General features: G+C 44.3%; 1 long non-coding RNA gene across 1 annotated transcript; it reads left to right on the top strand.

Moving 5' to 3' along the window:
• Window positions 1–405: 405 nt before the first annotated feature.
• Window positions 406–11,653, top strand: LOC309341396. Its single transcript, XR_014156298.1, has 3 exons — window positions 406–782; window positions 4,515–4,544; window positions 11,296–11,653. It is a non-coding gene; the product is annotated as an uncharacterized lncRNA (long non-coding RNA).
• Window positions 11,654–16,229: the final 4,576 nt, after the last annotated feature.

Below are 16,229 nucleotides of genomic sequence, written 5' to 3'. Positions count from 1 at the left end.
TTCGGAGGCCCAGGTAACATCTGAGGCAAATTGTGCGTATCAGTTCATGCATCAACTGTGCCCTTTCCTGGACAGGGATAACTTGGCCACCATAACACATGTGTTGGTAAGTGTAGGAATGGATTTAGACACTAGGAGAGGATTATATATGTTTAGGTATTATCCTTCCTTGCTCATGCTAGTGAGATCAGCAAAGTACGATTGTTTGCAGCTTAAATGTGGAAGCTAAGACAAGGTTGACTTAACCTTCTAGATCCAGAAACAATAATCCAGGATGCTTTAAGGCAGACTGAATTTTCCTGGTATTACCCCTCCCCCTTTTAAAAACAACAATCACACACACATAGTTTTGTGAAGAAATAAAAGTATTATTTACTTACATAATCTAGGTCTTGAAGTAGCAATTACAGAAGCAAAATGATAACTACTATCGAAATTACAAAAGTACAAAATGTAAGTTCAAAAACGGTTCCTGATCTCAGGCATGCACATGTGGTCAGCTTGGAAGCATGATGAAGAAAGGGAGACATGTCCAGGAAGGAAGGAAGTATGTATGTAGCATTACAGCTTCCTGCCAAGGCAGGCAAAGGAAGTGATCTCACAGAGTTCTCTGTAGAAAATTTTACAGGAAAGCTCTGTGAGCCTCAGCCCCTTCATGTGCCCATCTGGCAAAACATGAATTGTTGGTTTGATGTCCTACAGTAGCATCACATCTGGGCTACTGCAATATGCTCTTGGTGGGACTTCCCTTGCAGCTGGTTCAGAATGCCAGAGTCTGGGTGGTGAGTGACGCTCCTTATCAGGTACATAGCACACCAATGTTGAAGGATCTGCACTGGCTGCCTATGAACCACATGGCAATTTTTAGGTTCTGCTACTTACATACAAAATCCCAAATAACTCTGGACCAGGTTACCTTGGAAAACCATCTTCCTCTTCATTACACACTGAGGGCACTATGAAAAGTCAGTGGGACCTGGTTAGCTTTGCGGTGGCCTGATGTTTATCGGTGGTCACTGTGGTTTAACAGGGAACTCTGGGAATTGGAGCTCTCTGAGGGGAACAGGGATCTCCTAACAACTCTCACCACCCTTAATAAACTGCAGTTCCGAGGATCATGACAGTTTAAAGAAACAGAACACTGCTTTAAATGTACAGTGCAGACAGAGCCTCAGTTAAGTTCTAGAACTCTATATTGTTTCCTGTTTGGACTGTATGTTGGACAAACAAGTATTAAGAGCACAACATTTTTAGAATCTAGCACTGAAATATCTTGCCTGAAATATTCAAAACAAATGAAATACCTTGCAATAGTTACAACATATTGCGCTCTCTATGTTGTAACTATGGCCTGAAATATTCAGCAGCAATACTGCTGAATATAACTACAATGTAACAGTACTTAGTCATTTACATTCAAGCAATAGATGTGTTTTAACAGCAATATGTTATGCTCCGATTCAAAGCAAATTACCTGTTTTCAGCTGCTTATGCCTTACGAGGCTTTTAAAGCAATTGACTTAAAATTTGAAACACTTACCTCTGAGTTTCGCACATGGAGCGTATCTATTGAAGCTCTACGGAGTTTGCTTCAGTTGTTTAATTTAAATTTCAGCCTTACCAAAGCACAGAGAAATGGGGAAGGAAAGTTGTAAGGAGGTCTGAGTCTAAATATATAAATTGACGGAGGTTTCCTGCGAAGTTCCCCCACCCACTCCCAATTGAATTTTGTGCAGAAATGAAGGTTTCTGGAGTTCTTGGTTCTTTTGTGGTTTACAAAAACCATGTTTTCTGGCCCAGTTCCAAAAGGGTATGAGTCTTTGAGTAATGCCAGTGAAAGGAATTGCTCTGGAATAATCTTAATATTGCTCCTAATAAAATAAGTGTAAAATTCTATTATTAATTTTATATCTTGTTTATGTGTTGTGTGTGAGTCAAAGGAAGGGTGGATATTTGGGGAGACAGTTTTAGCTGCCTGTTACTTAACAACAAAGCATGATGAGCACCACAACCCCAGAGTTGGCCACGACTGGACCTAATGGTCAGGGGTCCCTTTACCTTTACCTTACTTAACAACTGAAATCTGCTCCCCTGTAATTTAACCCCATTAGATCTAGTCTTCACCTCTGATGTATTAGAAGCATAGGACAATTCCCTATACTGAGTCAGACCATTGGTTCATTTTGCTCAGTGTTGTCCAAGTTGTGTTTTTTTGCATTCTTTAGATGAAGGGTGGTATAGAGATTTAAAATAAAATAAATGGCTCTCCACAGGTTCCAGCAGGGGACATTTCCAGCCCTACCTGGGATCTTCTGCTTGTAAGGCAGATGTGGCTACTACAAGATTATCTGGTGGTGAGGTGAGGAGGTGTATGTGGAAGTCCAAAAACAGAGCCAGTCCACCCATGAGGTCACCCATGTGAGGTGACCGCCTCAGGTGGCAGGATCTACCGGGGCAGCAGATCCTTAAGATTCCCTTCCAGATGCAAATATCTCAGCTTTACCCAACATTAGTCACACTCAAAGTAGACCCCCTGTAATAAATGGACAAGAATAACTGAGGTTCTTTAATTTCATTGGGATTGGGGATGTCAGGGAATTCCATCAGAAATGAAAATGGGAGTGGAAATTCCCTCAGTTCATCAGAGGTCAGGGATGGATATCATACAAGCAAATATGAGCAGTATTTGTTGCTATTCTTGTTTTAGCCTACAAATGTTACATAAATTATTGTGTTACCTGTTGTGTTGTTTTTGCCGTTTCCCTTCCATTGAAAGGCATTGAAATTAATTACACAAGTTTCAGCCATAGCAAATAACAAGACAAATAACAAAATAACAAAGGTTTCAGCAGAAACTGACATGTATCAAAATGGAAACAGTGCTGATTACCACAAACCCCAGACAGGAAAAAAATTGCTACCTCCTGATATCCCTGCTCTGAGTAGAACAGCCTTTTGTAATAATTATCTATTTCTGTCCTAAATCAGAATTTAACTTCATTTCTTTGGGAGTTGTTGTCCCTTCGTCCCACTTCTCTCTGGAAGGCCTTTTTTGCCAACGATTTTCTACTGTTTGCATTTCATGCAATTAGAACAAATAGTCATTAATGCAATTAGTGCAGGCCTGTAAATGTACTTCAGATCGATTAGAGGGGAGCTGAAATAACCACAGGGTTGTAAACATTTCAAATTACATTGGGGATTCTTGAAAATCAGAAATGATATGTCAGTAAGAAGCAATGATAAGCTGCATTTTCAAATAATACTGGCTCTGCACATGTGTGTGTCTTTAAGTCTGTGAAACCGCTGTGTACTTTTCAGTAATTGAATGAGACATGCTTAACCAACAGATGATCAGGGTGGAAAGAGTTGTGTTGAGAATGTGATTCGAATTGGAAAATAGAGAATTAACAGTGCTGCCTTTCTCCCAAGTCTCCTCCTGGCAGCTGTGTTATTTATAATCACTCTTTCCCATTTCTTTTCAGTTTTATCCAGATGTGAATATTTATGTAGCAAGGTTTTTCAGCAGTGCTGGTCCAAACTTTCCCATTCCCCTCACCATCCTGAAACAAATGTGGTCTCTACTATACAGCAAACTGAAGGAGTCAACGTGCCTGCCAATACCACAAAGGGCATCTGCAAAAGATCTTAGTAAACATCCCCTCAAAAATCCACAATGCACAAGAGATGGTTTGCTCTTTTTGCTCAGTTCCTCTTTGCACTGCTTCAGCCTCTCTTACACCCTTCACGGCAGCCATTTTGTGACGGCCATTTTGTGATGGGTGGCCCACAGTACCTTCTCAATTTTCCAGATGTTTCTGCTGGCCCAATAATTTCAAAGCACCTGGCATAAAGTATAAAGATAGGACACAGTATAGCCAAAATCATTTCACAGGAAGCGCTTGCCATGGAAGAGGCTATAGGGATTGCAATGCGCCAATCCATTTCCAATTATTTTTGTCAACGGCCAAGGCCTCCTACTGCCTTTCTACCATTAAACAGCATGCAAACCATCTCCTCCCCCGCCTCAAAACCAATATCCTCCCCAACACACTCAGTGTTTCCATTCAAGGAAATAAAGTCTGTATGGTGCTGTGGGTTAAACCACAGAGCCTAGGACTTGCCAATCAGAAGGTTCCGGTTCAAATCCCCTCCACCCTCCAACGGTGAGCTCCCGTTGCTCGGTCCCTGCTCCTGCCAACCTAGCAGTTCGAAAACACGTCCAAGTGCAAGTAGATAAATAGGTACCACTCCGGCAGGAAGGTAAACGGCATTTCCGTGCGCTGCTCTGGTTTGCCAGAAGCAGCTTAGTCATGCTGGCCACATGACCCGGAAGCTGTATGCTGGCTTCCTCGGCCAATAAAGCGAGATGAGCGCCACAACCCCAGAGTCGGCCACGACTGGACCTAATGGTCAGGGGTCCCTTTACCTTTACGTCATGACAAAAGATACTGATGCTGTTCAAAATTGAATGTAGTCAGGAAACCCCATTAATAGTTTCCTTTTTGTCCTAGGAATGGAAACAAATGCCATTGTGGATAGAGGTAAGTAAAGTAAAGCTGTAACTTTACAATAACCCGTGCTTCCTTTTAGTAAAACAAAAAACAAAACAACCTAAAGCAAAACAAAGCACCTGTATTGTGGGTGCAAGAACAAAATCACTGTCATGGTCAGCACACACTGTTTACATTCCAGAGACATTCCAGACTGTTGGAAGTCTTACGGAAGACAGGAGACGGATGTGATGTTACTGCTTTCCTCTTCCTTTGTTTCAGTTGCTCTCTGCTCTCACAGAGAGAGCATGTATATTTCTTTTCTGTCTGCGTAGCTAGGAATAAAACTCTTTAGCAATGTAGCTCATAAACTTCTTGTCCTTCCCTGTGCTGGATACTCTGCGTAATGGGGGAACGTGCTTGGAGCCTCATCAAAGGCTCAGGTCGTTAATCATCGTTGGTGATACCGGAGGGATCACTCGGTCGAACGCAAGTCCGACAATTTGAACCCTGGTCTCTCAGGTCCTAGTCCGACACTCTAACCACTACACCACAGGTGGACCGAGCTTGGTGGGGCATTGCCCTATCTGCCCTAATGGGCCAGTGGGTTTGTCATGGAAGGGTACAAACTAAGGTTATGCAAAAAAATTAACCTCCCGTCCCTCCCTTTTCTCTTCTTTCTTTTTCCCTTGCTCTCGAAATCCCTCAGACGTTAATTGGCAGTCGGGTTGAGCTGATTAAATGGCAAATGTGCCTGTGCGTGGCATACTTCCCTGACACTGTTCTGCATCCACTGGAGATTCCCGCTCCAGATTGTCACTCTGTCAGAGGCATGAATATCACCAGGCGGTTCCAGCTGCTTGGTCTGCATGAGGAGCATCTGTCGAAGCAACCAACCATTTTTCTCTTCCCTCGCGGCCTGCAGGGCACTTACCAATTGTGCCAGCTCCCAGAGACCTCTCTATCTTGTTATGCCACTAACAGCCTGTCAATAAAGGTAGGAAATAGAGACGGTTCTTCCAGCTTTTTGTTTTGTTTTGAAGACATCACTCCAATCAGCTCTTTTAATTTTTCCCCCCAAGCAGCAACATACTTGACTAAGCCATTTTCAAGTCTGGTGCCGAAGCGCCATCTCTTAGGAATACTCGCCGTTTTCCATCGTCCTGGGACTCAGATAATTAAGCAATCTATCAAGAAGGAGCTTGGCGGGGCTAGCCTGCTTTCCTCATTGACTTGACCTTGGTTCTTGGATGCTCCCCTCGAAGCTGTGATGGATATTGTTAGCTCTAATCATTCCCTCAAGGTTGCGGGCATCTATTTTGTCCCAGAGATGAGAAGAAGAACAACATTTGTATCTTTCAAATTATGCCGCTTTCCGCCATTCCGTCGGAAACCTCCCGCTCCAAGCTGAGTCTGGGCTGTGCGATTTGGTGTGGCGTTTAAGCACAAGTCCTATGAAACAGGTGAGAATGCTTTAAAAACTGGAGAGGTGGCAGCAGGGAGGTGGATGAATCTGTCAATTCTGTTTTCTCCCAATTTTTAATTTTTCCTCTTTTAAATTCAGTTCTCCACATTTCCGAGCGAAAATTTGCCAGCATTTTAGTACAGTGGTACCCCGGGTTACATATGCTTCAGGTTACAGACTCCGCTAACCCAGAAATAGTACCTTGGGTTAAGAACTTTACTTCAGGATGAGAACAGAAATCATGCTCTGGCGGCATGGTGGCAGTGGGAAGCCCCATTAGCTAAAGTGGTGCTTCAGGTTAAGAACAGTTTCAGGTTAAGAACGGACCTCCAGAATGAATTAAGTTCTTAACCCAAGGTATCACTGTACGAGTTTTGCTAACTGTGCTTAATTGTGCAAAATCCATTTTTATATGCTATTTTCACTAATATATGCATTTAATGCATGATTTACCCAACTTACACACTGGCTAGCTGCAGAAGTGCACTGCAACATTTGGGGAAGGACAAATCTTGAACAGGGGCTATGTTTTGCTTTTTGTATATGCAAATTAACAACAGCAGCAACAACAACAACAATATTTTTATTATTTAGACCCTGCCCATCTGGCTGCATTGCCTCAGCCACTCTGGGTGGCTTCCAACACATATAAAAATATAATAAAATATCAAACATTAATTTAGGTAAGTTTCTCCCCCATCTCTAGTGAGGAGTAAAAAAAATTCTTCCTTGCTCATCCCCTTTCTATTGTTTCAGCTGATTTAGAGCAGAGGCAGGCAAAAATTTGCAGAAGATATTTCTTTCCCTTGAGAACAATTTCTACTTGCAGCAAGAGCAAAACCGACTAACCAAAATCTTTTTTGGGCAGTTGGGTAAAGAAGAGGTGCTTTTAAGAGCAGGTTTCTATCTATGATTAGATACAATTGGCTGCCATTTTGAATCCAGATGGTGGTATAGGGTTGCCATATGACTGGAATTTCCCGGACATATCCGGAATACAGCAGTATCCAGATAGAAATCACAAAAATCTCCAGGAAAATCTGGACGTATAGCGACCTGTGTCGGTAGTGTCAGCTTTAGTGATTTTTGTTAGAAATAGCTCAAAAACTTCATTGTTTTCGGCGAATTTGCCCCAAAAAGCTCAAAACTGCACAGATTTTAACTGCTGAATTCAAAACGGCATTCATGTTTTGGTTGCTTAGGATTCCTGAGCAAAGTTGGGTACAAGACAGCTCATAAAATCTATTGTAATGCTTTACGATTCTTTTGTAGCTACCATGCATGGTTAAAATAGGATGTCAGAACTAAACAATGCTGTTCATATCCATTCCCTTAGGGAGAGCAGATTATGTACAGGTAAGTGTACGTTTCAAGTGTCATTAAATGCTTTGTATTTTGAAATAAATTCTGAGAAGTTGGTATTGAAATACCTGACCTATTTTGCATGAAGAGGCACAGACAACTTGAAAATCAACTTTCCCTTCTCCCTCTCTCTCTCTCTCTCTATCTATCTCAAATCTATTTCTTCTAGAGGTTCAAGCAGCATCTGAAAGATAGGGCAGTGGGGGTGAGTGGGAATTCAGTCAATTGTGTGTTTGTCAGCAGTTTGAGTATTTTCATTTATTTACTTCCTCCTTTCCTTTGAAGCTCAGAGGCCTCCCAGAAAACATCAGCAGGAAAAGAAAAGCTTTTCCTTTATGTTCGAAAGGGATAATGGGCCGGTTTGTCAATTGGCGCAACTCCACTACAATCACAATAATTGTGTAAAAGGGCTCTTTACAATGCAGTCTCTAGCACAGAGCTTTCCTACAATCTTCCCCAGGTAACGTTCCACCTCTATCAGCCAATCAAAAGTCTGCTGCTTCCTTAAACATCTCTGTCCATCCTCCCTTACTGCCTGGCCTATACCTCCAGGATGCCCAAGCAAGGCTACCTTCAAATCCCTTAGCAAAATTATTATTATTATTATTGCTGCTGCTACTACTATTATTAATTGAATGTATATCCCATCCTTCCTCCCAAAGGCGGCTTAGCTGTTCATCCCTAACTTTAACTAGGAATGCAGAAGAAATTCAGTTTAGTCCACATTTCAATGTGAACCTACCCAATTCACACTTCCCAAAACAAGACGCAAGCTGAAATTCAGTTCAGCCCTGCTTTGAAATGGACACTACTCCGACTTTTGCAATGCAGTTTTCCAACCAAATGTGGTGTATAAAAATGTTATTAAAGGGGGAAAGTGTGTGAGGGGTGGGTGTTTGTGTGTGTGTGTGTGTGTGTGTGTGAGAGAGAGAGAGAGAGAGAGAGACATACAGAAATGCATTTTATTCCTTGCAAAATGTTGCATATTCTGCAAAAGCGGATACAAAAAAAGTGGATACAGTGGTACCTCCAGTTAAGAACTTAATTCATTCTGGAGGTCTGTTCTTAACCTGAAACACCACTTTAGCTAATGGAGCCTCCTGCTGCCGCCGCACCACCACCGCGTGATTTCTGTTCTCATCCTGAAGCAAAGTTCTTAACCTGAAGCACTATTTCTGGGTTAGCGGAGTCTGTAACCTGAAGCATATGTAACCTGAAGTGTATGTAACCCGAGGTACAACTGAATTAGGCAAAACACATACTAAAATGCAGACAAATTTTCACAAGGCTTTATTTATTTATTTATTCATTCATTCATTCATTCATTCATTCATTCATTCATTTAGATGCAAACTGATACGGAACTGTGGAGAACCGAACGTACAACCAGGAAGAAGAGAAACCCAAATTGACAGATTGGTCTGACCTTATCTGCAGTCTTGTGTTAAGCACATCACTGCATTGGTGCACATCCTTGTCTGTCTTGCTCTCTGTTATTTTCTCAGTTCAGCCTGTGAACGAAAGCTCCCTGAAGGCAAAAGCCCCCATTTACTTTGCCTATGCAACTCAGTGACATGCCGTGTGCGTAAATGTCATTCTGCAAAGCAGGGATGGGGAGCCTGTGGCCAAATCCTGTTGGACTCTGCCTCCCATCAGCCCCAGGCAACTTGCCCAGTGATCAGGGACAGTGGGAGTTGTACCCCAACTCCCCAACATCTGAAGGGCCACAGGCCCCCCGATTGCTGGTATCATAGGTAGGGACCCTTGACCATTAGGTCCAGTTGTGACCAACTCTGGGGTTGCGCGCTCATCTCACTCTATAGGCCGAGGGAGCTGGCATACAGCTTCCGGGTCATGTGGCGAGCAGGACTAAGCCGCTTCTGGCGAACCAGAGCAGTGCACGGAAATGCCATTTACCTTCCCGTCAGAGCGGTACCTATTTATCTACTTGCACTTTGACATGCTTTCGAACTGCTAGGTTGGCAGGAGCAGGGACTGAGCAATGGGAGCTCACCCTGTTGCGGGGATTCGAACTGCCGACCTTCTGATCGGCAAGTCCTAGGCTCTGTGGTTTAACCCACACCATAAAATAATAATAAGAGTACCTTTGTTCTCTCTGTGCCTTACACTGGCTCCCGATGCATAAGTGTACTCCAAGCCACACCAGCCCAGAACCACCTTGATACTTTCTTATCTGCTGCACCAGACCAAAAGCATATCTAGTCCAATTTCCTGTTTCCTACAATGGCCGTCCTGATGTCTTACACACACACCTGTTTCAGGTGCTGGCTACTTGGCACTTGCTTCCTGATAACGTTATGTCCTCACCCTTTGGTCTACTTCCTGTTAGTCCAGGGCTGCAGAAATTAAACACGGTCAAAGCTCTGGCTTTCACTCATAGCGTGGCAAGACTGTGGACGAACATTGCACCCTTCTCCAAAGAACTGTCCAAAAGAGGAGCAGCCTGCAGAGAAAACTGCAAAGCCCAAAGGCCAGCATCAGCTCAACTCCAGCAATTACTCCTATATTACTCCTATATGTCAAGCAACCCATTGAGAAAATCTGCTTTGTCTTTGCCTCCCTGTTTTAAGTGAGCTATTTCCACTGTAGAAGAACATCCAACTTTGAAAGAAGTTGAACTTCAGCTTCTTGCTTTCCCAAGTTCTTGGCCTCCTGGCTGCTTTGCAGCCGCGGTCTCACCTCAGTTCGGACTCTCCACGAGATTGCAGGTCCATCCTGCTCTGGTGGCCCCAGGAGCTTCAACTTCCTGGATCCCGCCCAGCTCCTTCTTGCTGGAGCAGCTCATGCTGTTTTCCGATTGGCAAATCTCCGGATGGTGTGAATTAGGAATGGTGGCAAAGTTACAGTGATGCCATTCTGTATCACGAACCCAGAAAACTCAGCCATGTGTGTAGGTTAAGTTCTTCCTGCCACCACTTCCTGATTTCTCATCAACGGTTGTATAGCTGTCAACGTTTCCCTTTTTTTAAGGGAAATTCCCTTATTCTGAATAGGATTCCTTGCAAGAAAAGGGAAGAGTTGACAGCTATGAACAGTTATTGGTGGGTTTTTGTTTTTTTGTTGTTGTTGTTTTGCATAAAGTCCCAGTTATTTGTGCATAAATCAAAGCAAACTGGGAATACAAGTCCCTTCCCTATAAAGCAGAGTTTACGGCTCTGAAGCATCCTGTATCCGACGGCTGTGTAGGCTGCTCCTGTGCAAATGATGCTCTAAATCATTGAGCGTGGCAGGGATCTCTCTGCATCAACTTTATATACTCCCTGGGCAGAGAGAGAGACAGGTTTTTCATTTTGGGTAGTGCAGATGACTATGGGCAATGAATCTGTGAATTACAGTCACAACTCTACAGTTTGCGTCTCTACCACCACCGCTCTTCATTTAAGGTGATGGTTTTACTCTTTCGAATAACAATTCTGTGCTTCTTGTAGTACCCAAAACCAGTTCATTAATCAATGAAAGCTTTACCTGACTGATCGGCGCAGGCTGGTTTTAATTAGCGAGGGCAGATTTTAATAGGCAGATCCGCCGTCTAAGGGCATAAATTTTGGTTGTTTGCTTTACCAAGCAATTTTAATCTGGGGGCTTTGCTGTAAGAGGGAAATGAAATTAATTCTAAAGCTAACCTTTCCCTTCGCACAATCCGTGGCAACTTTTGTTTATTAAATTCTAAGTTCTCACCTTTCCTTCCAAGAAAGCAGTTCTCGACTTCACTCCTTAAAATTCCAGCATCTCCAAGGTAGGGCAGAGATAGTCTCCCAGCCTCAAACCCTGGAGAGCCACCAAGGGTTGATGCAAATAATGCTCAGCTAGATGGCAGGTTTCTATGTTCGTACTGCAAATGGCAAGCGAAGCACCTGAACTGTTCCTTTGCAACATGAAAGAAGCAGGTGCAGCTCGCAATATATCTCTGAAGCAAGCGGAGCTTTTGTTTATTTACAATTTCTTTCCAAACAGGGAAAAGAAACCTGGAATGGGATGCGGGAATAGATCGAGGAAGAGGAAGTGAGGCAGGTGGTTTAAATCATTCTAACTCTCTGTAAAGAATGAAGGCAGCCCTGGAGATGAGAGCAGGAAGATAAGGTGTTTTATATCTGTGCATAAGGTCACAGCAGCACCTGACTGCCTTCCGTCTTGGAAATCGCACCCTGGAGGAATCTCAGGCAATGCTTAACGTTTCAAGCAGTCAAGAATGCAACCACCAACATTTGCTGGATGCAGAGCAGAAAACCTGCATTAGGTTACACGAGGACCACGACAAGCGGCTTCCTTTTGGTCAGGCACAGAGCTGATTTTTCTTCTGCTTTTGGTTGTATGCAGGCTAGAGGATTTCAAATAGGAGGAATGCTCGATAAACTTTAAAGACCCTCTTTTGGATTAAATTCTCACCCCAGCAATGTATTTTAAGAGCATTTGATGTGTTATATGCCTGATTTTGCAATGTTAGCAATGCAAGTCAAAGAATAATCCTTTAAACACACACACACACACAGAGAGAGAGAGAGAGAGAGAGAGAGAGAGAGAGAGAGAGAGAGAGAGAACAGGCAGGTGTGTATATGAAAAAGCTTGATACCCAGGAGGAAGTTCTATTAAGATCGCTGGGATTTACTTGCAAATAAATATGCACAGCGTTGCATTACACACACACAAACACCATGATCTGGGCCCAGTCTGGCACTTTGGATTGGCCTCCAGTTGACCTGGGACTATCCAGGGTTGAGTTACACTTGGTTCATTTGTCTCAAGGTCCTTTTGGATCCGGAGGGGCTTGGTTCTAAAACTAAGCAGATTAGCAGACAGTGAAAAAGGAGCGTACAGTAGTCATGGGACACTTCAACTACCACAATGTCTGCTGGAACTCAACCTCTGCACAAATATAAGATGGGGGGGGCACCTGGATTTTCAGCAGAGGAGAGTGAGAGGCGCTATGATAGCCATCTTCAAATATCTAAAGCAGACATTGTCCAAAGCGTCAGTCATGATCAACCAGTCAATCCTGGAATGAATTCTGGTCGATCGCCATGCCCCCTCCACTAAAGGCGTTCCTGAGCAGCAGCCACCTCATCCTGAGTTCAGGGGAGGCAGGCTGTTTTGACACTATGTGCACACCCACACCTGCCAGGGCTTGCGCCCACTAACCCTGCACCCACTATTGCCATGGCAGGGGGAAGCAGTCAGTGCCCACCAGCCCACACTGCCCCCATACCTACCCTCTCAGGGGAAGCAGCCAGCGGTGTGCACCCACCCACCCATCCTGCACCCTGTCAGGAGCTTGTCCTACACTCAAGTAGGACCCTGGTAAAGACACATGCCCGACTGACATGTTCTCTCCCTCCTGGTCGATCGGGAGCTTTTGCCAGCAACTGATGCCAACAGACATCGGCACACTTATGGATCCGCAGAGTGTTTGCAGTTTGCGTGACAGACCTCATCCCTGGGTGGTAAATCATTGCTAGTTTTTATATTGGATCATAGATCGCAACCTACTTAAAGTTGGACATGCCTGCCATAAGGGATGGGCTGTAGCTCAGTTGTATAGCATGTTCTCTGCATGCAGAAGGTCTAGGTTTCACTTCCCAGAATCTCCAGGTAGGGCTGGGAGAATCTTCGATCTGAAAGCCCGAGGAGGCGCTGCCAGTCAACATTGAGCAATTGTCTGGCTCAATATGAGTCTGCTTTCTATATTCTTCATTCTCTTCTCCATCAACCTCGTCATAGAATCCAGGAGTCTGGGAGATAGAAGCTACGTTCTGTGCATCTTAAGCCCTCGTTTCTCAGTCAAACATGCAGAGGTACAAGCCGCTAGGTATCAGTGATTACATCTAATCTTCCATAATAATGTATTCATATTCCCAAACAAACAAGGCATGGCAAGATCTAATTATGGTGTTTGTTAGCTTAGACTCTGCTTACGCATTCTTCCAGGCTCATAGCTTCTCCCTGCTGTGTACTACTTTCATTAATTTCCCCTTCCTCAGACTTTAAAGCAAATATTAAGCACACCAAAACAGTGAACACCCATAAGACTCCTGATCCTGAAACCTCCAGGAAGACGCTGCAAAAAACAGAAAATCAGGCGTACAGTTAGCAGCTGAAAATTCTTCTTTTTAAGCAAAGCAGCTTAATTTCTTGCTGTGAGGGAACGGAGGGAGCAAGTTTTTCCTCCTCCTGACGATGCAGGACTTTCCAGCCTATTTACCGGCAGATAGAACTTAATGAGATTTAATGGTCCAGTCTGGACAATTGTCCAAAGCATCATAAACTGTGATTTAGGAAGCCAGGAACAAATGTCAGGGCCAAACACTCCTCTTGCAAATTTCCACTTCCCCTCCTACCATCATGCACCAACTGGCCCCATCGTCTGTTGCACCAGAAGTCCCTGCTACACCCAAATGGGGGAAACCAGGGGGACTCTTACTTGTAAGTGAGAGAGAGGTCTTTATTGAGGCAGGTAAGGGTACAGGTTCACCAGCAGACACAGTGCTCAGGTGTCGCAACACAGAAGTTCAGGAGCAGGGCAAGAAGTTCAGAACTGGGATGAAACAATGAGGATGTCCCAACAGGTTAACTGACACCCAACTTTTCCCTTGCTGGATTTTGCTTGGCCAGAGAATGGCAGCGCAAAATGCAGAGAAAATGTGGAGAAGTGTGGGTTTCAAAGGCTGTCTGTGTTTCTTTTCTCATATTGTTTTGGGAAGTGCAAATCAGGAAGCTTTGAAATGTGAGCTGGGGGGGATTATTCTCTACCTCCTATTCCTAAGAGGGAAATAGTACCATGTAAGGGGAGAGGCTATAAGACCGTTAAGACCAGAGTCTTATAATGATCTGGGTTTGGCACTGAACCCACACTGAGAAACCAGGGAGAGGCCAGGCTGCCAATTTCACTTTTGCCACAGAAGTTTAAATAAATATGGTCTCCAGAAGTTTTGACTGTTGCACTGGAGGGAGGCGCAAGTTCCCTAGATTCTTCAAACTCTTTGGGGACCCTATATGTCTCCTCCGTATCACACCCTTAGGGGCACTTACATCATTTTGAAGGTGAGATGTTTGCTGTGGTTTATCGTACCCCAGGTACCGTCTAACTCCTTTATATACAATAATGCTATCTCCTTTGATTTATATTGTGTATATTTGGCAGCACTACTTGCCTTCCCTCTCCCCCTCCTCAGTACAGGCATGCACTGAACTGAAGGCCATGGGGAATTCCTCGATAATAACTTCCAAATTTATTTCCAGGCCCTTGCAACGAGCCGGCAGCACTTTGCCATTTGTTACTGCGTCAGAGTCTTGGTGGCAGAATTTGGTTTTCAACATCTGTCTTTTAGATTAGAGAAAAGGTATTGAAAATGATTTAGGTCCTTCCTCATCCAGTGTCAACGCTCCTCCAGATCTGTCATATTTTTCCCCCTTTAGTGCCCTCATATAGGCACAGAGAGACTCTGAAGGCCCCTGCGTTAAAGCACACCATCAAAGAAGATCTAGGAAAGCCAATTCGAGCATTCTGATTTCTTTTTTTAAAAAAAAGGGTTGCCAAGTTCTGACAGATCTGCCCCACCTTGCAGAAGTAGTTATACTTTGCAGGTGCAATTCTGTTTTTCCTTTCCTACGATTCGGGTGGATTCGAGGTCTTTGCTCTGACAACAGTATTGCCAGGACATGTCAGAATCATAGAGCTGAAGAGTTGGAAGGGACAACGAAAGCCATTTGGCCCACCTCCCTGCAATGCAAGAATCTTTTGCCCAACACGGGGCTCGAACCCACGACCCTAAGATTGAGAGTCTCATACTCTACCAACTGAGCTATCCACAGGGCAGCATTAGACCAAGGTTAGATGGAAAGATGGACTTTGTCATTAGATGCATGGCTTGGGCCTCTTTAACACGGAGGACAACTAACAGCCCTCCTCCAAACGACCTCAGTGGTCAAGTTGAGATTTAATGGCTTGCGTGATCCTAAAGGTATTCTGGATCCAAGTTGTTTGGGGCTTTAGACCTGACTTGATAGCTTATGGGCAGCTGGTGCAAATGTTCTAGCAGAAGGGTCACATGCTGTCAACCACCTGCTTCCTATCAGCAGTGCATTCTGCACTCCCTAGAGGGCAGCCACACAGAGAGTGCCTTGTCCCCCCCACTCCCTTTTTATTTTCACAACAACCCTGCGAGGTAGAGTTGGAAGGGACCACGAGGGTCATCTTGTCCAACTCCCTGCAATGTAGACATTTTATTTTATTTTTTTGGGCCCAGTGTGGGACTTGAACCCATGACTGAGATTAAGAGTCTCATGCTCTACCGACTAAGCTGAGTTAATGCAGGTATGTAAGCAACAGTTCTTGCCAAATGGATTGCAGTGATGTGTATTTGCACAGGAGTATGGATGCCAGGTCAGAGCATCCCAGACCCTGATATTTCAGGGCCCAAACCTGAGACCTAGGAGTGGCCCTTTGTGATGTTATGGGGGCAGGTCCTGGAGACGGAGGTTATTTGGGAGAAGAGAGTGAAGGAGGGTGTTGGGATGTTTCCAAGGGAACGGGGGCAATTTGCAGGCCCCCAGTTGGCTCCAGCTCACTGGCCAGCAGCCAGGCAAACTCCGGTCCTTGGAGCAGCATCAAAACAGTGGCACACAGCTACAGAAGCCTTCAGAAGCTTCAGCACGCCAATCAGCAGAGTGAATAACACGCAACGGAAGTGGTCGACAGAGGCATATGTAAAGCACATTTACAAGCAGTTTATTCAGCATAGTTCAGGACAAAGAAAACATGTCTGCTCTCTTTCATGTCCAAGAGCAGGAAGCAATAAGCAAAAACTATACACAACAGAGGGACGCGGGTGGCGCTGTGGTTTAAATCACTGAGCCTAGGACTTGCCCATCAGAAGATCGGCGGTTCGACGGGG

Source organism: Podarcis erhardii (assembly GCF_964252035.2).
Source record: "Podarcis erhardii genome assembly, chromosome: 4".
Classification (NCBI taxonomy): Eukaryota; Metazoa; Chordata; class Lepidosauria; order Squamata; family Lacertidae; genus Podarcis; species Podarcis erhardii.
Note: the sequence above shows the minus strand (reverse complement) of the source record. Positions and strands in the feature narration are given on the sequence as shown.